Consider the following 8,072-nt stretch of genomic DNA (forward strand, 5'->3'; position numbering starts at 1 on the left):
ACTTAAATTATAATCTCTATAAAATATCTTATATATGTTTTTGTATAAATAAAACACATGAAGCTAATAGTTTTATGAGTAGATCTTTCGGTAGTTGTATCTTTTTAATCGTAGCTCCGATTAGCGTGCCTCTCATGTTTGTGTGTTTGTAGCGATGCGTAGAATCATATTTCAAACTCTTTTACTTATTTTTCTATGATTGGTGTACTGTTCTAATTTAGATCTATTGTTTGCTTCATGTATGATTGTATGGATGCTTGTGTGGTGCTTTATGATTTTGTCCAGTCGGTGAGATATACGTGGTGATCAAGAAGAAGAAGAAAAATGTTGAAGATTAAAGCTTACCGTAGGATCGGTGTTTAAGGCAAGTATAGCATGGGATCTTTCTTGTTGTCCTATACACCTCTAATCATTTAATTCATACTGCATGTGTCTTCCTTGTCTGCCACTAAGGATTTCCTAGTACTTTGTTACCTTGTACCTTGATACCTCTAGGGTATTGCATTGGGTAGTATGATGCTAGTGCTCAACTACAACCATGGTCTTGTAACTTGACTAATGGTATATGCAATAAACATTAAAAGGTGCTTTTTAGCAACATGGAATCAGGGGGCTAGAGCATTGAGTTATTTTATGGTGCTCTAGATTCCTCTCCCTAAGGACTTATCTGTAAGTGATCATCCGAGACTTACAATACAGCTGTGAGGCTATATGGCTATAGCTTTAGCTCAGTATGAGGACCTTTTCTAGCTTGTTAGTGGTTACCTTTATTGGCATAAGAATAGCTTGCCAAATCAGGTATAGTGCGGCCTCTATCCCCTTGTGTATAGGCTATGCGTTATTGTGCCATCGGGAAGGAGGGCTCTACATCTATTTACCGAGTGAATCTAATGGCCCTAACTTGTTAGACAAACCTTTGAAAGGCTTCATAGTGAACCCTGCCTACCTTCCTTAATAGTGGGTCAAGAGGCTGATCACCTCGGGTGAAAGGATAAATCACGACTCACAGTGAAAGTGTACAACCTCTGTAGAGTGTAAAACTGGTATATTAGCCATGCTCACGGTCACGAGCGGCCTTGGAACCCTTACGGAATAGATGATGAACACTAATAATAGTAATAATGAAGATGCTCACTAATGATTACTGTTTATGCTATTCATTACTCATGTTTACCTGATCATGTGTTTATGGGCTTGTGATGAACTTGTTGCTACTCCTATGCTAAAATTGTGACCATTAAAAGCTAATCGCAGTTAAACTAGTGTCAACCTTTTGAGCCTCGTGAACCCCATGTTATATTTGTTGAGTATGACATGTACTTACACTTGCTTTATTTTACACATTTGAAAAATCCCGGATGGGTACCAGGTTACTAGAGTTTGGAGGAATTAGGCTTGTGATCAACCAGTCAGTTGTCCTTGTGGATTTGGAGTCTTCGCCTGAAGATCAGAGTTGTCTATCCGCTGTCTATACTCTGAGGTTATATTCTTTATACTAATACGCTATGTATTTAAGCATTGACTTTTGATATTACCCTTACTTGTAGCTATATGTGAGATTTGACTTCCTGGGCTCACATATGGTGCGTATCTGGTTTTGTTCTTAAAACTGGATGTTACAATGAGTAGCTAGACAACAAAAACACTAGAAACCCCATGAGATCAACATTATAAGCATGGTTCTAGTACCACGTGTAAAATATATGAGTCTAGCTACCATCCTGTGTATGCTAGTTATCAAATCATCATTCAAATTCTACAACTAGCATACACCACACAAGCATGCATATTGAATTTAAAAGCTTATACAATGCAAGCAAGCATATGAATATGCACATATCAAATGCAATCAATCAAAGTTCATGAGCTTGCTCCCCCTACTTGTGTGCTTCTCTTGTCCAAGAATTTTGATCCTTTCACATCCTTCAATGTTGCTCCCTCTTTGTCCATGTCCATGTCCAACCTCTACTTCTCTATCTCAATTTCTCCCAAAGCAAAGCTTTCATATCTTTGTACAATCTCTCCCCCTTTGTCATCAATTTCCATAAAAGGTGTGCTTTTCATTGATGCAAATATTTGTATTTGGGGTAGATGGTTGAGGCTTGAATCTTGTATTTTTTATGGACATCACTTGATTATTGGAATGACACCACTTGTATAGTTTCTTGAGATACCACACATAGGATCTTTGACCTTGATACCAATTTGTGGGTCACCTCCCCCTATGTGATAGCATGGGTCATCCATTTGATAAACTTGAGCTCTTGTAGATGAGGGATGCATTCTTCATTTGATGATCACTTAAAGTTGAGGATCACTTGTGGAACCATCATTTTGCATGATTGATACCACGTGTAGATGTGATACCACTTGAAAGAATTTTCTAGTATGAAACCACTTGTTGGATTTATCAATAAAGACCATTTCTTGAACCTTTGCTATCTTCATGAGTACCACTTATAGGATATCACTTGTGAGTTGATCTAGACATCACTTATAAATTCTTGATGAAATACATGAGTCTAGATACCACTTGAAACAAACAAACTAGATATCCATTTGCATTCTTGTCTTATGCTTGTACTCTTGTTACTTATCATGATCTTCTAAGTTGACTTGAACTAAATTGATTTGCCCAAGCTTCCAAGTCTAGTTAGAACCAATGACAAGCTTCTTCACACCTCTTACAAGGGTTATCTTACCAATGTTGTACTTGTCACTTGTTTAGCAATCCAAATTAAATCAAATACTTGGGTTCACTAGCTCATGAACAAATTCATATGCTAACCACTAGATCAATTAATCATTCAAGCAATGGTGGTAGGCTATGAATTTAAAACATTTTATTTGTTATGCATGATCCTATGAAGCATGTACTATATACAGTAATCGCATACTAGTAAGGTATGAAATGATCACGCACATTGCAATGATACATTTGCTATATTAGAGTAGAGGATAGTCATATAGATTCCAATTTATTACTCCAATAGCAATGTGAAGTCCAATTATAAGCTTGGTGAAGACTAATAGATACCTTTTGAATTCCATTTTTCACCCACATGAAATGAATACCACTTATGATCAAGTGCACTATCTCGTTGTGTTTAGCTTGCTTCATCTTTTGATCAATGCTTGCATGAGAGAACTATTTGAAATACCACTTGAGTTGCCATGACTAGCTCTCTTTTGGGTGTTGCTTGCTTTTCTTAATCAACCCTTTTGATTGCTTTAACTAAGCATCTCAAATGTCTCTCGGATCACCACTTCCATATTAGCCTCACACTTGGTCTACCTACACATAGGCGGCAAGTGTAACACCCCTGGTGTTACGAGCTTGTTTAGCACCACGATTTAGGCCTAAGAAAATTTGCCAAACGAGTTTCTCAGGTTTTTAATTTAAAACGTACTTGAGGCGGTAAGCGAATCCTGTGTGACTTAGTTTCGTGGACTCAAATAAACGCTCAAGTTCAATTATGCCGTGTGTAGAAATATTTAGGAATGTCCGATAACAATTCTAGCGAACGGTTTGTTCTGTTGGATTAAGCATGAAAATCAACTTTTATAAATAAAATAAAATTCATTAATAAATAGAACGATATATATATATATATATACTCACGGGTTTATTTTATTAAGCACAAACTGATGAGAAAGAGAGCGCAGGAGCTTCATTTATTTCTCCGGCGTACAGTGTACTCGCCTGGCATTGCTATTGATCACTGCCTCGTTCTCATCGTGGCTCTGCATTTCTCTGCATAGCAAAGTCTCCTCATCCATCCACATCCATGCTTTCTGGCCTTTGCTTTTGCTTCTCTCCCTAGCATGATTGCTTCGGTCTGCATTTGTCGAGCCACTCCTTGTTTTCCCTCCCTCATTGCTTGTCTTTGTTTCTTTGATTGTCTGCCTTGCTTGTCTCTACGGCCGAGGTCTTGTCCATGCCAACCGGCATGCCCTGCCAGCCACTTTGGGCCAGACCGTCCTGCCGTCGTGTTTAAGAAGTAACCGAGCCCACATGTGTCTCCTTGTGCCTATGTCTGCCTCTGTCTCTATGTGTTTTTCCAGGCCAAGTCAAGTCGTGTCAGACCTGTCTCTCCCTTCCCCCTCTTTTTCACTGTGGTTTCTCACGCTGCTCGCGTGCACCCCATTGTTGTGCTGCTCCACCCCTCCCTGCTCCTCGCCAGCGTTGAGCGCCTGGCCGGACATGACCCACCCGCAGCACACCATGGCCGCACCCATAGTCGCTCACCATCATCGACCACCATGGGCGTGTCCACTGCTGCCGTGCCCGTGTGCCATAGCACCGCTTCTCTCTGCCGCGCACAGCTCCACCTTGCCTCCATCAAGCACCAAGCACTGCGCGCGTGCGTGCCGCACCACCGCGTGGCCATCCCCACCCGTGGTCGCTCGTCCACTGAGTGCCCCTCGGCCCATGCTGGAACATGGCCATGGCGCTGCTCCTATTGGGTCCCGCCGCTCATGGCATGCTATGACGGTGAGCGACTGCGGGCGTGGCCATGGTGTGCTGCGGGCAGGTCACGTCTAGCTAGGCACTCAACGCTGGTGAGGAGCGGGGAGGGGTGGAGCGGCACAGCAATGGGGTGCACGTGAGCAGTGCGAGAAACCACAACGAAAAAGAGGGGAAAGGGAGAGACAGGTCTGACACGACTTGACTTGGCCTAGAAAAACACACAGAGACAGAGGCAGACATAGGCACAAGGAGACGCGTGCGGGCTTAGTTACTTCTTAAACACGACGATAGGACGGCCTGGCCCAAAGTGGCCGGCAGGGCATGCCGGTTGGCACGGACAAGACCTCGGCCATAGAGACAAGCAAGGCAGACAATTAGAGAAACAAAGACAAGCAGTGAGAGAGGGAAAACAAGGAGCGGCTTGGCAAATGCAAACCGAAGCAATCAAGCCAGAGAGAGAAGAAAAAGCAAAGGCCAGAAAACATGGATGTGGATGGATGAGGAGACTTTGCAATGGAGAGAAATGCAAAGCCACGATGAGAACAAGGCAGTGATCAATAGCAATGCCAGGCGAGTACGCTGTACGTCGGAGAAATAAACAAAGCTGTTGTGCTCTCTTTCTCGTCAGTTCGTGCTTAACAAAATAAACCCATGAGTATATATATATTGTTCTATTTATTAATAGATTTTATTTTATTTATAAAAGTTGATTTTCATGCTTAATCCAACAGAACAAACCGTTCACTGGAATTGTTATCAGACAGTCCTAAATATTTCTACACATGATGTAATTTAACTTGAGCATTTATTTGAGTCCACGAAACTAAGTCACATAGGATTCGCTTACCGCCTCAAGTGCGTTTTAAATTAAAAACCCGAGAAACTCGTTTCGGAAATTTTCTTAGGCCTAAATCACGGTGCTAAACAAGCTCGTAACACCAGGGGTGTTACAACCAGTCTAGCTAGGAAACATTTGGTGAGAGTTATAAATAAAACTATGATCACAGCATAAAGGAAACCTCTCTGAGCCCACCAGGAGGAATCCACACACAAGGGTCAGCTTAAGCATCCACCTATCACCTACAATAGGGGGAATAAAACCCTGAGTACTCAATTGTACTCAGCAAGACTTACCTGGCAGGAGGAAAGAAAAGACTCCAAGGATATGCAAGGCTATCTGGCTTGTGGGTTATTGCATTTGTAGGAAGCATTATTAAGCGTGCATCCTTATATTCGATTTTTATTAATAGCCGCATTGGTTTATTAACTAACCATTCTATGTAAGCACCTGTGCTACTTTCAAGCATATGATAAGCAATCAGATTTCCTTTTTCTATCTTCCATCTTTCATCTTTCAGTTCTTACTACGATGCTAAACTGTAGACAAGCCGTATCAGATCGCCCGATGATTCACGAATCAATGCCCCCAGCTGGGTACCCCGAAAACACACGCCCCGCTTGTACCCAAGGCACAAGCAGGACCAACCCATCACCCTCCTGTCCTAGGTGTCCAGGTCCCTATCCAAACTGGGACTCCAAGCCCCCGCCCCAGAGTCCCAGACTCAGTGCGGTGCAAGGACCTCCTCCACCAAAACATAACCCTGACAATCGGTTTAGAAAGAGCCGGATCCACAACAAGAGAGAAGCAAGTCTTCGAAGCCCCCATACCCAAGTATGTGCTCGAGATAATAAATCTGTAACTTACCTAGAGCCTTATGCAACGGCCGGTCCTTAATCGACACAGACAGGGAAAGTAGTGTAACCAAGCTATGCCCCACGTCCATGGCGACACAACCTCTTACGCCCACCAATACCCAAACCATATCCCTGCCCAGTCACCATTTTTCCTTTTCACCATTTATATTTTTCCAAGTGATAATAATACAGTAATATATATTACCTATATCTCACGAGTGACAGGCAATCACTCGACTTCTACCGGAGTCCTATAGCATAGCATTCTACATGATCCTGTAATACTAGTAAGACTCATAGGATATATATATATATATATATATATATATATATATATATATATATATGCAAGTGAGTTTCATTCAACTCCTTAAAACTTAATGCACAAATATAATTTAAACTACAGAAAAGTAGGGGTTGTGCACCGGGGCTTGCCTGGGTAAAATATAACCAAAAGTTAGTATTTGCATCTTCAGATCATCCACCATCATCTGAATAGAAAGTCCATTGCATCATCTCCTGAAGAGAATACCATTACACCATCTTCGGATTCCCAATCATCCTTCAATTGATCCGTTGATCCATCATCGTACCTATATGATATGCAATGCGATGCAATGCACAAACATAATTAATCGACTGCAACCGTGACTCATAAAAATACGATTTACGCCTCTCAAGTTAACGAGCTAGTTCTAACGATGACCGTACTTAGGCTACATATCCATGTTATCGAATAAGACGTTACTTCCCAATAATTGTTTTAATTATACAAACCCAAGTTGTTTCTTAATTCCATTCTATCAATTTAATCTTTATTCAAAATAGGACATCATTACCTATTTAGCAAACTAATTATTCTGGAGCTACAAAAATTACAGTGAGTACCTAATATTGCTAGGAGCCTACTATACAAATTTTCGATTCAATACTATTACCAATTTATCATAACAATTCCTACAAGTTATATTTTTACAATATTAAGTACCTTAAATTAATTATATAGCTTCCAAGAATATTATCACACTATGTGAACAAAATATACTAACAGGTAGGTCATGATTTTAGGAGACTAACAAAATTAGTTTCATCATTTTTGGACACCTACACAATTTTATTTTAACTCTACAATTTTCCATGTAAGCTAAATTAGAAAACGCTCTACCAATCAAAAAGGGCCGGCGGCTTAGCTCGGCCCGCAACGCGCGCGGCCTCACTGGCCAGACGTGGTCCAGTGGCGTGGAACAGTGTGGATGGCCAAGAGGGACGCACGGCCTAGGCAGACGCGGCACAGGTCGGCCCAGCGGGCAGGCCGCGGCCCAAGCACTGGGACAGGGCACGCGTGGCCCATCGCGGCGTGAATGGGAGCAACCTAGGTGCGGCGGCGAGCAGGCCAGCCCACGCACGGACGAGCATGGCCCACATGGCTAGGACCCGACGATGATGGTACTTTTTTACGATGAGGCCCCTTAGTTTCTCTAAAATTAACTACGCCCTTATTTGTAAACCTATGAGTCTAGCGTTTTTGTGAAATGAACCCGGTAAAGAATCCTATTTGTGCTTCCTCACCTTCTCACCTTCTCAAAACAGAGCATGGAGCAGAGGAAACCATCTGCCGGCCAGGGAACAGTTCACCGCTGATGGTGCAGTCATGGGCGGCGTGCGGGAGCCTCGGCGCATCCGGCCGCACCCGTGGATGGCCGTAGCACGACAGAGCAGGACTGGTGGAGCACTCGCCACGAGCACCGTGGTAGAGATGACTACAGCGCAGAGGATGGTGGACGGGCGGTGAGGCACGGCACCGGCAGGGTGGCTCCTCGGCACCAGTCGGTAAGGCGCACTCGCGCGCACGGTGGCTATCGTGCTGGGAGGGTAGCACCAAGAGGCGACGGTCCAGCGCGGACTG

The sequence above is a fragment of the Miscanthus floridulus genome, chromosome 8, assembly GCF_019320115.1.
Source record: "Miscanthus floridulus cultivar M001 chromosome 8, ASM1932011v1, whole genome shotgun sequence".
In the NCBI taxonomy this organism is placed as follows: Eukaryota; Viridiplantae; Streptophyta; class Magnoliopsida; order Poales; family Poaceae; genus Miscanthus; species Miscanthus floridulus.